This window comes from Lycorma delicatula, chromosome 6, assembly GCF_047948215.1.
Source record: "Lycorma delicatula isolate Av1 chromosome 6, ASM4794821v1, whole genome shotgun sequence".
Classification (NCBI taxonomy): Eukaryota; Metazoa; Arthropoda; class Insecta; order Hemiptera; family Fulgoridae; genus Lycorma; species Lycorma delicatula.
The window spans coordinates 119397020-119417074 of record NC_134460.1 but is presented as its reverse complement, the minus strand read 5'-3'; positions in this window follow the sequence as shown (position 1 = coordinate 119417074).

Sequence of the window (20055 nt, the reverse complement as noted above, 5' to 3'; positions counted from 1 at the left end):
CCGATTGTTTGGACAACGTGTCATTTCACGAAATGGTGACATTAGATGGCCTCCCAGATCGCCTGATCTCTCAGCTTGCGATTACTTTTTGTGAGGTTACCTTAAAAGCAAAGTATTCCATCACAGTAGACCTGCTACAACGGAAGAACTGAAGGTAAAGATCCGAGAAGCAATTGCGGAAATTCCAGTTGAGATGTTACGTCAAACCATGAACAACTTGACGAAGAGACTTCGTGAGTGTTTACGTAGAAGAGGAGGTCACCTGCAAGATGTCATCTTTAAAAAATAAACTAAAATGTATGTATCCTAAAATGGCAACATTTGTACCATTACATGAAATAAAATTCATTTTCTAAAAATAATTTTTCATTAACGTTATTTAATTTTTTAAATTTCCCGTTTCTTTGAATCACCTGTACTTACGAAATACTTCATAATAGTTGTAATTAATTGGCAGAAAATATGCTTTTAAATATTACACTACCTGATTATTTAATTACAATAACATACTTGGTCATCGTATTTTATTAAATAAATCGGATTTTATTGGATAAATTGGTATTAAAATAATATGTGTAGTGTATGCTATAGATAAAGTACTGTATGTATAATAAAGATCATATTTTGATTTAATATTATAAATTCAAACTAAATAATAAATTAATGAAGTGTATTATCAAATAGTTTAATTTTGATAAATGCTAGTTTAGCAATTCACATTAGCCGTATTACAGGTGTCAGCAGATAGAAGCGAGTAATGTTTTCGGTTAGGCTAAACGGACATGGCCGCGCGCGCAGATAGTTGGCTCAATAGTGTACGAGTGTGTAGTTGCCCCAGCGAATTTACAAGGATGTGACGTCACGTGCTGACATTCCATTACATTATTGTTTTCCAAAGCATTATTTTTACGCGTAATTATTATTTTTGTTTCATTTTTCCACTTCAATTGATTACATGTATAAAAATGCTTAATTTTCGTTTGTTTACAAGTCGTCTTGTAAACAATAACAATTTCTTAACCAGTGACTAATGCAATGATTGGTATTATGTACAGGCCTATAACAAATTATAATGCAGTTAGAAATGATGTCTTTCGTCATGATTATATTTAGATCCGTCATTCGTAGTACACAATGTGTGTAAAAAGAAGTAAACTTTAGTCCAGTTTATATTGTGTTCAGTAAAAGGTATTCGGATAGCATTTTTGTGCGGTCATATTAGTTTATAATTACTCACTGTTTTGTAATATATTATTTATTTTATTAGTGCGGTTTGTTATGGCGGAATTTAAATCCGTTGTTAAGGAAAAAACTTAGGAGTCAAGCACGTGAAATTATAAATAATATTTATGATGAAAAATAAGCTAGGTAAATTAACTGACGATAATTGGCAATCAAAAATGCGAAGAAAGAACTGCTGCTGCTTGTGGGATATCAAGAACACAGGTTGAAAGACTGTACAGAAAACGACATGATTCTTCAATCAACATCCCAATCGCGTCCTTTCAACAGGCCGAAAAAGTATAAACGACGTTCGAAACCTGTCAGTGAACTGGACAGTTTTGATTTAGGTGTAGTTAAAAGAACAGTTAATGAATTTCACTCAAAGAAGAATGAATTACCTACTTCAAAAAAAATTACCTAGTTCATTCAAATGAACACAAGTTCACTGCTAATGTTCAAATCTTCTGTTTTACACCTTTACAAAGGTGTCAGCGAAGCTATTATGCTGCATGCTGCGCCTGTCTGGGCTCACCGCAATGCTTTTAGGTATTGCATGGACATTTTGCTGCGGACCCAGCGACTCCTCTTGCTGGCTGTTATAGAAGTCTTGCGGGAGGCAGTCTGTGTTATAGCCGAAGTGTAACCATTAGATATCTTTGTTAATGAGCGTAAGGAACGCTACATTCCAAGGTAAATAACCTATTGATGTCAGAACGAAAGCAGGAGATTGAAGACCGTGGCCTTGCCTCTTGGCAGGCAGGTCAGGTGGGACGAATACCCCACAGGTTGCATTTCCTGTAGAGTCTGATTTAAGTGCGATTGGATGGTCTCCCCCAATCGGTATATCACACAGTTTCTTTCCGGGCGAGTTTGGCTAGGTTTCGTTTGGTGGATTCGAGTCAATGCCCGGATTGATGATACAGTGGACTATGTTCTCCACGCCTGTCCCCGATACGAGGTCAAACGTTCACGAGCTGTTAGGGAACTCGAGAGAATACATTTCTTTCTGGATCTCCGTATTATCTGGATGACCCATGAGCAGTGGTCTATAGTGGCTGGTTTTCTTCGCGGTGTGTGGAGGCATCAATGGGGTATGTGTATCACTAGATACACATTTTGCATTCAAAAGTAAACTAACATTCTGCAATCCCTTACGCCTCTTTTATACAACTGAGAGCACATGTTCAAATGTATCGTATGCATGTTCGAACATGTCACTCTTATAGCGAATTTTATGCAAGCAGACCACATTACAAGAAGCATATACAAACACATCAAGTTGTGTAAACCTGTAAATGCATCATGTTTGTACACTACATGCATGTTCATACTCGTCACAATCAACGCAGCTAAAAAGTTTTAACTAGGTTTCATTGGGTTGGATTTGCAAAATATTCATTATATATTCTTTTTTTACTTTTTGGGGGTCTTAGAGCTTCCTCTTTTTCCTGTTTAGCCTCCGGTAATTACTGTTTAGATATTACTTCAGAGGATGATATGTATGAGTGTAAATGAAGTGTAATCTTGTACAGACTCAGTTCAACCATTCCTGAGATGTGCGGTTAATTAAAACCCAACCACTAAACACCTGTATCCACGATCTAGTTTTCAAATCCGTGTAAAAATAACTGGCTTTACTAGGACTTGAACGCTGGAACTCTCGACTTCCAAATCAGCTGATTTAGGAAGACGCGTTCACCACTAGACCAACCCGGTGGGTTGGGAGTCTTAGGGCTAAAAAGGTGGAGTATCACTGATGTACAGAAATAAATATAATAATGATACTAAGACTACAAGAAAAAATTTGACTATTTCTGTAAATAATCTTACGTTTTTAACAATACATAGGCAGTATACAAGTATTGTTCATTCATAGAAAAGTTCTTCGGTACTTTCCCATTAGCCAGGCATTCCATTTTTTGTCCTACCAAAGTTTGTACAAAATTCAACATCAGTTTTTTGTTACTTACTTAAGGCTATAGTAAAAAAAAAATATTAGCCATATTCAGTAAATTTAGTTTTTTTATATTATTAAACATAAATTATGTTTTCCTTTTTACTAAAAGAATAATTTATTTTGTATTAGGTTTTTTTAGATCCCTATAGTGCACCTAAAGATAAACTACTATCACAATGATATTATATAACCCAGTTTTATAATAATAAAATTGTGCTAGTTCTTCTATAAAACATTTAATGATATTGAAGAAGTCTGATATTCTCCACCAAACCAGGCCTCTAATACATCTTAAATTAGCAAAAATTGACAAACTGCAGCATTTGTTGTCAAGGATTCAAAAAAAGTAATGGTTTTAAAGAGATTAGGCAGTTCTCCTAAAGCCTCTAACTTCTGAATCTCTCTTCAGTTAGCAAAAATTTAAACATTGTTAATTCTTGGATGATTCTTTTTCAAGAGTGTTGTTTCCTACAACTAGCTAAAAATACAACAACAAAAGGAATAAATATACTCACAACATTTATTTATACAGAATTTTGTAATGCAGATTTTAGTATTTTTAGAAGTGATCTAAGAATATTATGAATATCAAAATCCCAACAGGGATTATTACTATCAATTTTTTAATTGTTAGTCATACTTTTCATAAAAATGTTAAAACTGGCAATGTAGCAAAGAAAAGTGTACACATGGAAACAACTGAAATGAAACTATTACACATAAAAAAAGGCTACATACATACGATTCATTCTTTAATAAAATTTCAATGATTTTACAAAGCATATACATCACTAAAAATCACCACAAACTACAAGAAGTCTTTGTACACTATTATCATAATCTTTTATCAACTAACAATAACACCTGAAGATATGGTCGCAATGGTATCAGATTATGGTGTGTACATTCAAACACACAACATAAGTTCTGCATTAAACTTGAACCAAAATCATTAAATACACCAAACCTTCCAAACAAAAATACTTTAAAAACATAAACAAAAAAAAGTAAAATAAATTTAACTTTTCTCATATAACTGTATTACAACAAAATATTCCAGTAATGCTAACAATAATTTATCTTAATTAAATTTTTTTTTACATATATAACCAACATTTCTACTAATTTAACCTAACTTAAATAATATAACAATACAATACATTAAACTTTTGCATATACTTCTTTTTGTAACAACAAAATTACAGAATGAACAAATGGCAGTCTAACCTTTAAAATGTCAATAAGAAATCAAGGTTACGATTATACACTTCAAATCTAGATTTGTATACATAACAAACTGTATAAAAAGTATTTACAGAAAAAATGATAATATTCCAATTAAAATCCTATCTAGTAAGGCACCCTGAACAGATGAGATCTAATCTTGAAAGTCAGTTAGTGGAAATAGGAGTGCTGCTATGGAAAAGTGTACCATATGTTTAAGTCATTTCAATGTTATAAACTTATCTATTGTTAACATTAGATATTAAAGGGATGTAAGAAAATGTTAATTTATTTCTTGAGCTTAAAATCCATGAGAAATATTTTTAAATAATAAATCCTTTTCCTTCTCCATTTATGTAGGCATTTTTAAAATGGCAATGTGATATGTTATGATGGGTCTAACAACTAACTCACAACTAAATATTTGTTCACTGGCTTAAAAATTCATGTTAACCTATTAAATTTTGTTCACACCTTTGGTAAATATATATATATATATTAATTTAATTTTTTTTCATTAAAATTAAAAATCAGCAAAATATTAAAAAATCAAAAAAAAATCATGATGCTATTATAGTTTTTTTATGGGTGCTGAAGACGTCAAGAACTTTATATTTTTACGAATAAAAATTATGTAACTTATATAAAAATTAAGAAAAGGTTGTTTGTTGGTTGAAAAAGGTTGAGATTAACAAAAATTATGTACACAGTACATTAAAATATAATTCATTAGTATGCTACAACAGAAAATTTATTGACAATTGAAATGATAGAATAAAAACCCTCTAATAAGATCTGACTCAAGGTTTATATTTATGATTCAGTTAGAAAATCCTCACTACAAATGCTAGAATGGGCAAGAATTATTTTAAAAGGTAGCTTGAATAATATCACTTAAAGGAGGAGGTTTAACTACGTAGTATAACTTACTTTGGTTTAACTAAGTATAACTTAGTTTTTTAGCAACTACGAAGATCAGTTTTTTGTAGCATAATTAAAGTTGGTCTATGAAAAATCGTTGATCAATAATGTGCTTCTCCAATCTTATGTAAAGATATCCTGAGATATTTTGAACTTCGAGAGGCTTCAAAACATGAAACAGGACAGACAGGGTTGTCTGCCCTGTTTCATGGTTATTCTGTATGTGTAGATTATACAATTATTACCACCTAACCTTTTGTGTTTATATTCCTTTTACTTTTTGGTGGTTTCTATGGGTAGGTAAAGATTCACTGAATTGAGTTAAGAATGTGGATGAGTTAAAATCCATGTGATTTGATGTGATGGCTTTATCAATGAACTTGCTCAGTGACTGTTTTATTTCCGATAGCTATCATATTTTTAAAAAACCTCAATCTCAGTCGGCCGAGGTAATTATCAGGTAAGTTGAGCGTCCTAATTTTTTCCAATATATTAAAAAGAAACTTTTGTAATAGAACTAGAATATTTAGGAGAATGAGGTACACCAAAAAAAGTAGGTGGATGAAAAGGGAATTTTTTACAAGGTAAGGAAGTGAACTGATCAGAAAAGTACAGTCATGAAAAATATTACACATATAATCAAGTACTAGCAACTAAGTAATAAATTAAGTAGATTAAAGGATGTTCACACTGTAACTAAAAAACAAGCAGAAAACAATACTGCTCATATAAAGCAAGTATTGCACCATTACTTTCCATAGCAATTACCCTCATCAACAAGTAAATACTTGTTTGTCTGTTCAGGCTACTTCAAATGTTTAAAATTTAGAAAATAATCAGCAAAATTTTACAATGGAAATTAGTTAAATAAAAATAAATAATACATTGTAACTACATCAAAATTTTATACATATATATATATATATATATATTCTCTTTGTTTGGATAATACTGCAACTTTATTCATATTACTTTTTTATAATTTTTTTCAAACAAGGTCCTGTACCATAAACATTCTTATAAATGAAATTATATCAGAGCTATATAATTGCATTAAATAAAAATGAAATATATAAAAAATACTATAATAATGTAAATAAAAGTATTTTTTAACAGAAAAATGTATACTTCACTTAAAAAAATATGAATAGATAAATAAACTTGGTAATATGTAGTTTTAAGAGATCACCAATAATATTCCTAGATTTTGTAAGACCTGCATGTGAAAATCTCACAGTTATAACCCACAGAACTAACCCATTAAAATAGTAGGTTATATCAGTGATGACAATTTATAAAATGTCTCTTGGCAAATATGTACTGATTGATTTAGTTGTATATAGTTACTAAAAACTTGTTTATATATATTATAATAAAAAAATATTGTCTAGTGTCTAGATAATATTTAAGCAATGGAAGCGAAACTAAAACAGTAATAACAAATATTTTAGGTTATCTAAAGTTGTCTTGTAAGTTTTTTTTTATTTCAGAAATACTACAGTCCAAACAGATGACTGATGATACTGGTCTATAAATTACTTAAATTTTTGAAATGATCGAGGAATTAATGGTTTATCTGGAGAAGCATACTGACTAACAGTAAATGCTCTGTGTGTTTGTAATATATATTAAGTATGCACCACAAACTAAAATAATTTTTTTTTTATCAAAATTATTCAAAAGCTGTAAGAAATATTTAATCATTTATACCTGGATGCTTCTGCAATAACTAGAGTATCTTGGCATACTAAAAACATAGATGTGAATAAAATAAGCTGATTCAGACTGATAATTTTAATTAAAAAATGAAATTTCAATGCATGTTGTTATCATACATTAGTAGCCAAATGATGACTATAGAACTTTATATAGCTTAAAACTGCATTAAAAATAAATTACATAAAAAATATGAGATAGTAGTTCTGATTTCCATATTCAAACTGAAAACAAGTATATGATAGAAGGGCAGCAGTGAGAATATTTTTAAAAAAACTTTGAAACTTGAATCCTTTATATTTCTTCTGGCAATCTAAATATACTTAGACTACATAGTTATAAAATCTGCCAGTCTAGCAAGGAAATGCCTTTCATTTGGAAAGTTCTGGATCTGAATACCAATCATACATACATTTTTTATATAATATAAAATTCATCTGAAAATTGTCATAAAAACGGGAACCATTATCGGTTATTTGCATACAATTAGTAATTAAATAACTAAACAATTATGGATATATATTATGACTATTCAATTATATATAGTGTAATATCACTACATTATATATAGTGATATCTCTAGTGTGGATTTGCGACCCCCATCTGGTGCGGCCCCAGGTGGCAAATAGAGGAAGATTCTGCAGATATGCAGGATAGATTGGAATAAAATACAACCTCAGACCAAACTGACATTTCAAACCCACCTTGCGTCTGACTTGAAGCAAGCAACAAAGTGGTCAGCATCTGTTTACCAGAGATGTGGCTAAAGAATTACATTCTGCAACTAACCATTCCTAACAAACTGAAGTTCAGCCCAAACCTTTTGATAACAAAGTACTATGAAGTGTTGCAGGAAACAATTTTTAGCCCAGGAGGTCACCAATCCACTGCTGTTACGAACTGTATAACCAGGCTTTCAAAGTCTGGGGAGTCTGGATTGAAACCTCTGACCAACTTCATCCAAAAATGAAAACTTTTTTTGAAAACTATATTATTTTCCAGTTAACAGGAGCAATCAATTCACACAGGATCATGAAATATGTGCAGGACTTACTAAACAAACATTTTTTGTACTTATAGTTCTTTTAAAATGCTTGTCCTCTTAATTTGAACACTATTTAATAATACTACTACTATAGAAACATATTAACAGTTAATATTATTTTTTAAACACAATTGCAAATCAACATTCATAGTTTTGAGTGTTGTAGAAGCTTTTCTATATAGAAGCCTTCACTTTGGAAAAGTAAACACACAAGGGGAAAACAAAATCTAACTGCTGCCTAGCATATCTCAAGTACTTTCAAATTAAATTTGTTCTTTTTAATTAATTTAACATTTCCATTCAATTACAGGATGTGAAATCTAAAACTACAGCCCAACATCATGTCAAAATTACTGTAAAATATAGTTTTGTGTTTCAATACTTGTGAAAAATATCGGAACACATAAAAATAATGTACAAGTGCTAAAAAGCTTAATTTATGTAAAATTTATACATTGTTTTTCTATTCTGGTCAATGAATAAAGTATATATTACATTATCTTTACTAAAATACATCAGGACTAGGTATAAAACAAAACAAAAACATTAATTCAACACATTTTGTAGTGTTGTAATAATGTGTTACAATAATTAAAGATAAGAGTAAAAAGAAAAAAATATTTATACATGGGATAATACATAACCTCCATCAAATCCAGATAAACAAGTTTATAGTAATATACCAAAAAAATTATTTTCATAGTGAACAAATGAAATAACCCTTAATACCAGTCCAACTAACGAGTTAGAATAAAATTTAACATTTTCTGCCCTAAATTTTTAAGGTCAATAGATAGAAAGGTTGCTTAAGTTTATGTTATAAGAAGTGAAATTGCAAGATTTAATATCCCAAACAAAAAAGACAATTAAATCTCTTACACAGCTTAATCCAAACTGTATAAATTTTCATCAAAAATAAAAATAATATCTAATATAAAATAAATAATTTAAGTTAATTATTTGATGAAATATTACTTTTAACTGAAATTTTATTACAATATAATGGAATATATTTTTTAAGTATTTTTAACAAATAGGTAATAAATTAAAAAGATTAATTAATTAATTTGATTGTATAAAATATATATGATCTAAAAAAAGATTGTGTGTAATATATAAATTAAATAAAAATACAGTGAAACCTCCTCAAAACTACCCAAGTCTAATTAATTTTAACAGAAATTAATCTCATCAAGATGGAAAATTCTACAATATGGAAACAGAACAGAAAAATGGATTTACTTTTAATTTCACATGTTGAATTTATCCAATAAGACGGAAAGGAAATTTAAGAAAATGAAGTACTCTGTAATAAAATAAAGTATTAAAAAAAAAGTTTGTCCACAAATCACGATATGGAAAATAATAATTCCAGTATGTTACTAATTGTTGTTTAGTACAAAGTACACTATCACATTTATGGCTCTAACTTCTGGCTTATAAACCGATGGTCATTAATAAAGTACAGTAGTAAGCGACAGCTTATGTAAACAATCTATGTGCTGTATTTTCTCAACAAATTAACCATTCCTTAAAATTGCTATACATATCAAACGAGAAAAATTTTATTCACTGTCATGAAAACCATGATTGGAAGATGTAAATGTTTTCATTTTTGACGTTTACTGTTGTTCTAGTTATGTTTTGATTAATATCTATTTAGTTTAAATATAGTACTTTATTATTTTAAAAAATTATTTTGTTTTAGAACCAGTGTTAGTTCATGTTGAGTTTTACGCTAAGTGTATTTTTATTTTATAAGTGTAACCTTCAAATGAAATATAACTAATTTGAAGATAGAAAAATGTTATATTAGTGAATGAAAAGTTCTCATTACCCCTCTGGTAGTCAAAATTGATGCAGTAAATAGTATATGTATTCCCTAAAAATAACCTATATCAGTTTTACAATTTTTAAAAACTATCGAATAATGTAGTCTACATACAGTATATAAGTTTCCAAAATATTCCTAATGTATATCAGCATCTAACTTCATTTTACATTTGCGTAATTCATTCCATAGGACTTTATTATAAATTAACACGTTTTTTAATGGAACCCTGTAAGACTGAAACTTCTTAAAAATTAATTTCTTACTTGGCCACGTTAGATTCTGTTTTGGAGAGGTTTTACTGTAATTAAAAAAAACAAACTTACAGTACTTATGTTACTTATTTATTACATTTTAGATTAATATACTATTTACAACATAAAGAATAACAAATAATGCTTAGAGAAAACAAAAACATATCATATAGCCTATTTTAGATTACCATTATATTAGAATTTGTTTCTTTTTTATAAATAATATAATGCTGAGGCTATACAATATATTTAAGATTTAAAAAAAAACTATTTTTTAATAATTTGTAATAGCTTTGGTAAGCATAATACACAATGCCATAATATTACTTTGGCTATTTACCGATTATTAATATTATTAAATATTTACAGATACAATACATTATATATATTTTTTTATGAACAATATGATACTCCCTTTCTCCTGAGTAATAAAATTTCATTTTGTTTTTAATAAATGTAAAAAATAACATTTTTACTGTATACTAGATTTCACTAAATTACACCAAATTTAAGATGAACTCAAATTTAAGGCGACCCTCACTTCTTCAATTATTCAATAAAATGTTTTTGAGGAAATGTACATTGAGTTAATTTAATAAAATTCTGATATTTAATGAAAGTTTAACTAAATTTATGCAATGAAACTATTTTTAAAAATCCATATCTTTTGTTAACAGTTTAATCACTTACAGCACTAACAGTATATTAGTGTCAGTCATTTAAAAAATAATTTTTATGGGTGTAACTGTAGAGAAAATCAACAATTTTTATCTGCAGATCATTCACTTTAATAACTATTACAAAACAGTATAAACGAAAATATAAACACCTATTTTTATATACATACATAAAGATTTTATTGACAAATTGATCCCCAATAATCTCTAAACAAACTCTAGCAAATTACCTATAGAATATGTTTAGGTTTAAAATACCATCGGCATTCTTTTTTAAAATGTTTTACTGAATACTGATAAAGAGATACATAACTGGGAAATAGAGCATGAAGACTGAAATACTAAACCATGAAGACATCGATAGATTCATAAAAGCAACGAATATGGAGGCTGGGACAAGTAGAATGAATAGATGAACACAGTGCATGCCAAAGAAAATATTAAAAGGACAGGTAAACAAGAGCAGAAGGAGCGGCCGCCTGAGAATAAGATGGATAGATGGATGGATGATCTTGGAAGGATAGGTGTGGAAGTTACATGGAGATGGCAACAGATAGGAAACATTGGAGAGCATTGTTATTGTTACTGATGATGGAGGCTAAGACTCAAATTGGGCTATAGTGTTGAAGAAGAATAAAGAGATACAGATTATGAAATACAGGTACATAAACAAAATGTGGGTTTGTGAAATAGACTTTTTAAAATGTCTAACTTGTAAGGATGGATAAGCAAAGAAATGTGTATAAGATTCTATAGATGTTAATAGAAGAGGGGTTAAGAAAGAAAAAGTCATAGAAAACTAGGGAAGTGACAGGATAGGAAGAGATGAAAGCTTCTGTTAGAAGCAGATCTTCTCAGTGGGCAGGAACTCATGCTGAAGGACCAAATTAAAAAATTTCAACTGAAAGTATAATCTATTAATATAGAAACTTTAATAATACATAAAATTTTATAATATGTTTACCAGTTGCAAAGTAGCAAAATCAACAACAAAAAAGAAGAAGAAACTTAAATCTTTGTAAAGGATTTTTTCTTTAATATTTATCTTTTTCCAGTTTTAACACAATACTCTCTTTTGGAAGTTGAAACTGCTGGAGAGCTGTTCTAAATTTACATATATAAGTACTATAAGATTACAGCTCTGTTATCACGTATTCAAATTATAATAACCAGTTTTACCATAAAAGTTTTAAGAAACAAAAATCATAATTATAATGAAATTAAGTAATAATTTAAAAAAAAATCAACAACAATTTTGCTACCTACAATAAATAAGACACAACTTTAATTTGTATTTAAGTTTTATCCATAACTCTAGGTTAATAAGGTTGTTTTAATAAGTTAAAAAGAAAGACAAAGCATCTCTCCTGCATTTTTAAAAATAGTTTTTAAAAACTAAAACCGCTATCAGCTTGATTCATTAATTTGTTTTTTACATTGTGCAATATTTTTAGTCGTGAAAAATAGAATAATCTTTTAAAGTTACTTATGATTAAGTGGAATTTAGTGCATTACATGAAACATATTAAAATATTTATATATAAAGTGATTAATATTTAATGATGTACATAGTTAATTGACACAAATAAAACATGAAGTATTAAAAGGTTGTATGTATAAAGATCACTTTAGCAATAAAGTGATTTTATTTTATTACGATAGCATTCTAAAAAAAAAAGGGTCGCCCTAAATTCATTCAACATTAAAATACAATAACTATGTTAAAAAATAATTTTTAATCATAAAAAATTAAGAACAAAAACTTCACATCATACATAGGCAATAAAGAAAACAATTAACTTGTACCACAATCTAATATTTTCCAAAAATTTCGAATATTATAAAATAAAAGGCACTTTATGCAAATAGAGGTATATTAAAAAGTACCTCAGGTACATGAGATATCGTTTTAATTTTTTTTCCAGTTAAAAATAATTATAAAAAATTATACTTACAGCCCATGAATTAAAAAAATAGAATTGGTTGTTGCTTTATTTAATAAAATTATTATTTATACAATTTAATGATACATGTTATAAATACACAGATACTTTATTTATATTATAATCATCATAATTATATTACAGAACAGATGGATATTAAAAAAAAAAAAGAAACATCAACAGATTACAGAACATTCACTATTTAAGTTTAAGAAATGAAATATATTAGTTCAAATTTTTTATAAAGACAAAACTCTTGTTTAAATATATATATATACTGAATGAATTTTTTCAATGACCAATTTTAATGGAATCTGTTAATTCACACCTGAAAGAATATTAATTCTTCAAATATACATTACCCAAGAATGGTTGTAATATTGCATTTATCAACTTTAAAAATTAATTTAAAAACAATTTTACAATTTATTATTTCAATTACTTTTAAATTATTTATTTTTTGTAAATTAAAAACTTTTATATATATTTGTTGAATTCTATTATCTAAATTATCTAAAAGTTAGTCAATGTGGTACAGCTGAAACACAATATACGTATTTCAATAATAAAATAATTACAGATGCCTCTTGCTAACATTTGCAAAAATGTTAAAATAACCAATTTTTTTTAGGTAAGGCAACAAGAGAAATTTGTCCTAACTAAAACTAAGTGTTCTGTAACACTAGCCACCAGAAAAAGAAAAGAATTTACTAATTTATGTAATATTCCAGAAATTTTCCATATCTCATGAAAATTAAGAGGGGAGTTAAGTAAGGACTTTGAACCAGTTGTAATCTGTTTCTTGTGCTGAAAACTGCAGCATTTGTAGAGAATCATGTCACTAATTTAACAAAATCATGGCGGCCTAAACACAATCTATAATATTCAGATTTATCAGGCATTTTGATGCTATGTAAAGTGGTTTTCTATGTGCATATGTGAAGTATAAATTTGCTTCCACATCTAAATGTAACAAAATAAAAAAATAAAATTTGAAATTATATAATAGTAGAAATAGAAGGAAAAGATATCCCTAATCTTATTCTTCTGTACAAACTGAGTTGTGAATGAATATCTAATTTTTTTACTGTACTCAGTGCAATAAATCTCTGTACAAAATATAAAATTTCTCCCATCTTAAGACAAATAAAGATGTACTTTAGTCTCAATTTTATAAAAATTACTATAGAGATATTATAGACAAATCTCTACATGCAGCCATATATATATATATATATATAATATATATATAATTATAGTTCTCATATAAAGTCAAAAGACAATCACTCTCTCCCTCAGTCCTAAGAAAGTTACAGAATTTAAATATTGCTGCACACATTTTTTGGTCACTACACAAGAGACAGAATCCCCAAACAAATGGACAGTACTCAAGAAATCAATATTAACATTTCATGATCTGCCACCTTCTATCAAAGACAATAACTATTACCTGAACATACAACAGAAGAGTGTGAATCAAGGATAAAATTAAAACTGTTAAGACCATGATTAATAGACATTTCTCTTATATTCAATAATAACAAAGAATATTTCTGTTTAGATACCTAAGTATCTAAATATGAGGATAAAGTTTTATCCCTCAATAACCAATCAGTAATTAAAAAAAATTTTTACACAGTTGTTACAATGAGAATATTATGCCACCAGTAAGAGGATTTCTTAAAATACAAAGTTAATAGACTGTTTATGGTTGTTTATTATATAAATTGACTACAGCGAAAAATTTATTCACTCTTATATAATCACATAGAAGTCAAATGCATAACACTGCATTGTTCTAAAAATTGCCTAAATTTAATAAATATTGTACCCATGGATAGGAATTTCAGAATTATGAGCTGGTCAACAAAATGTGTTTCAATTACGTCAAACATGCAATGTAGTAACAATTTAATATTAAAAAAAATAAAAATCAAGAAATATGGAAGATTCTATATACTTAAGTTTGATTAAAAATTTATGAACATTTAATCTCATATGGACAAGTATGAAATCTATTTTCTTAAAATATTTTTTATAAACAAGAAATAAAATAAAATAAGTGTATTAAAGTATTACACAATACATTTTTTTTTTAAACTCGCACATTAACCAACTGGATTACAGATCACAAAAAAAAAGTATAATTTCATTTACTCAACACCATAATGAGATTTTTATAAAAATTTACTCATTAAAAACTTGAAATACAATTTGGTAATAAACACTAGTAAAAAGAGTAATTAATTATAAATAATGAAATAAATTATAATAGTTAAATAATTAAAATGTAATGAATATAACATGACAAATACTTAAGTACTTACTTATCTTAAAAAAAAAAGAAAAAAGTTAACAGTATAAGAAGGAAAAGTTCTAATAATAAAATAGAATATTTTTTAAACATATCAATTTACAAAAAAAAAAAATTATAACAAAACATTAACAGAAAATCTATTTTTGTTCTCATTATACCAAGATGTAGGGTCAGGAGGGCTCAGTGGTTAATCGATTCAAATTCAAATCTTAACTGGTAAAAAATTTTAAACCAAATAGATGACGTCCATAGTCAATACAGTGTAACAGGTCTCATCTTCAATGATAAAGGAAATTCAAAAACAATAAGGTATGTTAATTAGATAATGATACCGATCAGCCAATGGTACCCCCTTCTGTACCACTGGCTGTAAAATGTACTGATTTTACTTGCTTTATCATTGTATCTTTTAAGAAAGTGCCCTTAGTTTAAGGAATAATTTTACACAAGATGCACAGCACAATAAGTTTAAGCCTTTGTTTTTGTTTACTTTTTACCAATCCATAAGATAATTAGCAATAACACAATTACTTCTAACCTCTTATGAGATATAAAATATTTTTATTTTTTTAAAAAATATTTCTTGGAATGTAACTAGATTTACATTTGTAGATTACAATCTCAGAGAAAATGTCACAATTGTTTTTTAAATTCAATATTGCTGTATATACAATTTTTGTTATATATGTTTTAGTACAGTTTAGTTCCAACAGAATGAAGATCACAAATTTTTGTATAACCATTTTTTACTGTTAAAACGGATTACTGTCACTAAAGCTGGAGGATATATTAAGTATGTTTTTAATGGTCTTTTTCAGTGTTCTTTTAACATTTTCATTCGTTTCCTATATAATCAGATATATATATATATTTTTTTTTTAAATTTATAATAGTTTGTTTAAACTACATGTAACTCAAAGAGAATGATTTATTATAAATAAAATTTATTAGTTACTGGTTAGATAATAATTTTTTTGTTAATGCTTTCTTCTTTGGTATAAATTAAAAAGTAAAACTTTATTTAGTGTATTTTTTTAAAAATTTGGGTTTAAATTTGTTTTCCCCTTTATTAACTGGCAAAATAATTTTTATTCATATGCAAATACCTTCAATATATATTTAAATAACTACAATAAAAAAAAATAATCAATGAAAAATAACATACTACAATGATTTATATGGCGTATTAACTTATAACGTATTATTTAAAAATTATAATTAAGTTCACAATTTTCTATTTAATTTTATTATCTATAACATTCGTAAAAAACAAGTGACTTTAATTTATAAACACAAACACACCAACACTATAAAAAAAAATTACAATAATGAACAGGTATACTAAAATTATTATAAATAATAATAATGAAGTGGAGGAAAATACATGTTGGCAGTGATATTTATTAAATCTTATTATAGGAGTCTCAAATTATATTTTTCTTTTAATAATGTAATTTTTTTTAAATTATTTTTTCAATATAGTAATAATACTGCAAAAACAAATTTATTAAAAAGCTAAGTACTTAAATTAATTTCAGTTACAAGTAATTATTACATCTATAATATTAACCATACCATTTACTTTAAATTGAATAAATGTTTGAATGGATTCAAAAATTATTTTTTTTTTAAATTTGGACAAGTACAGATCTTTAAAACTGCTCTCATATTTAAACGGTAATATAACAATTAGTTACAAAAGTTCCTGATTAAAAATATTAATACAATCTTTTATAATGTGATTGATTACTCTACAAAATCTGAACTTCTCAGAAAAAACTGAAAATTGAAGGAGGTTATCTCAAAACATGAACATAAAACATCAGTGATTAATGGCATGTTATCAATGAACTGGTTTCCATTTAAGTTAAGAATGCCGGGTGAAATTTACTGCTAACAATGCGATTTAACATAGAAATCAATGCCGTTTAAAGTGCTATTAAAAAAAGTATATATCAACTGTCACGTATGGTAATTTAAAAACCAATTAAAGATCTAATTATTACAGTTCCCTAGAACCTTCTTTGAACATCTGTAATGTCCTTTTGTTAAGGTGATAGTAAGAAAAACTAAATCAACGTTGGTCCTCATTTGTCCTCAAAAAATAATTCTATAAACCCGAGCGATGTATGAATAGTATTTAGAAAACAAATATTAGGGGTTTCTAGCAATGATATTGGAACTCAAACAAAATAATCCTTAGTTCTCTACATATGATTTAGTTAAATGATTTATGAGATAAGAGGGAGATAAAGTTAATAATACTATACTACTACTTTTTTCAAAATACTTCAACCTAGCACCACTGAAGGTGAAATAGAGTTAAGTTCAATATACACTCTCCTCTTTAATTTGGAACCATTAAAAAGGTAACTCTAAATATTTTATTTTTACTTACTTTTTTTAGTAACAACTTTTATTTGTAAAATATTTGAAAATGTGCTTTTTAGACAATTAAAAGCTTTAGCCCATTACTCTCTACCACATAGTGTGTCTTCAATACCTACTTGTACACCATAATTATAGATTATTTATAATTTTAAACACAAAAAAGGCAACACATGATTTGTTTATTGCTAAATAAATGAATTTATATTAATTTTAATGTTTTTTTTCTTAATAGTGAACTATACTTATTACATTGAGAGGTATTTTTGTATATCATGTAATGAAATTAGAACCTTTTTATCTTTAACAAAATATATTACACACTTAAGTGTGTAATTTTTTACCATTTATAGTTTTGTGCTTTAACATAAATTTAAGAGGAATGCATCAACTGTAACTGGCAACATACATTTGTAACACACATCATTAAAAATAAATTTAATGTTTTACATATATACAATTTTTTTTTGAGACTCCAAATAATAATTATAATAAAGCTAAGAACACATGAAGTGTATTAAAAAAATAGCACATTAAAGTTTTATCACAACTCACAGTGTACAAAAAAAAACTATAATAAAAAAAAAGAATGAACAACAATCATAAATGGCAGTTATTATTTAGTAAGTCAATTATAAATAAATAGTAATAATATTTTTAATTAAATAAATTGACTAATTATAAAATAATTTACTTAATAATTATTCTAACCATTTTTATTATGGTGAAATTTAATTTTGCTTTTGATATTTATTATTGTTGAAGAAATCACACAAGCCATGTCTAAATGTCATAATTTATTATATGGTTGTTCTTAGAAATACAGCTTTTACTCCTTTTAAGATTTGTCATTATTAAGGAAATATTAAAAAAATAATTAACAAACATATACAATCAAAACATTATCATCACGCTGAATCACTATTATAGTCAGGTTGATTGACTAGAAATCAACAGCAGCAAAGTATATTAACATATTCTATGTTCTGCAAAATGATTAATATAGATATAACATTCCTTTTTGCAGAAAAACAAAAGGGTTTATAAAATGACAATTTGCATCTTTATATAAATGAAATGTAGCATTTTCTATACTTATTTACATGTAGATGAGAAAAAAAATGTTATTTGTTAAATGTCAGATAATTTTTAAAAATAATTGGATGTTTAGCATTAAACCATCTTTAGCTATTTTTAAGAAAGCCACCAAAAAAATACAAGCAAGAAATAAAATAATAAGAAACATTATAACTTAATGTTATATAAATTAAGTAACAATAATATATAAATTTAAATAACCTCTATAAAATGTTTGTTAATGTTATGACATTTATTAATCATTACTAGCTAGACAATGATGAATAAAACATATTAAAAATAATAAAAAATAAAAAATATTAAATAAAACCAAAAAAGAGGTTTGTGATGAAGAAAAATGATAAACAATCTTATACCAATGCATCTCGTCAAATTGCATTTGATGTTCAGAGAATATCCTTTGAAAAATTTTATTGCATTAGAAAATGTGTAGAAACTATGATATCAATATGAAAATTTAATTATTCTTTCCCTTTAAATTATGTCTGCATTAAACAAATTTTAACCAAAGTTCATTTCAAAAGAAATAACATTTTGTAAGGGTTCATAAATTCATTTCACAAGAATAATTTGTTAAAAACACTTAAAATAGTAACACACAAATTAGAAAGACCTAAATTTTTTTTTAAATTATTCTTCTCTAATTAAAAACAATAGAGTTTTTGCTGATACTAAAACTTTTCTAGAATTATGTACATAAAACTGTAATCAAATAAATATTTAGCAAGTACATAATAAAATTTTAAGGAAAAGAATTTTCCTTAAGAAAGAAAGATTTTTAGGAAAAGAATAAGAAATTAAAAATCGAATCAGGTCTCAATTTATAATAACATTAACAAAAATTAATACTGTTAAAAACAAATTTTTAAATTCTATCGGTACTAACTGCTTGTGAAGAGGTTCTCAAAGAGGAACCACCAATAACTTAGTCAGAAGTAGAAAAAGCAATAACTACAATATAAAATGGTAAATTGTGGGAGTGGACAAATTAAGTATAAAATATGAATAAGGCAGAATGGATTTATGGGCATCAATGGCTGGTGAGAGTATTAAATGTGACATGGAAAGAGGGAAAGATAACAGCAGACTGAAAGAAAAGGAAACCTAATACTGTTACTAAAAAAGGGTCATAGCAGAAATGTGAAAATTATAGGGGAATCACTTTATTGTTAGTTATATAAGCTGTGAAAATCTTGGAAAAAAATGAGATGCATTGGGAAAAAGACAAACCAATAATATTTACTCATTACATCGAAAAGCATTTGATAACATACCCAGGATCAAGGTATAAGAAGTGCCTGGCCCAGAAAAGTTTATCTAAAACCCTAATCACAAAAATTCAAATGCTGAATGATGTACGTTTAAGTTTTGTTCAGGTCAGAAGCAGCTACTTCATCGTGGTTAGAAACTACAAGGGAAGTACACTATCTCCTCTTTTATTTATGATTATATTGGATGAA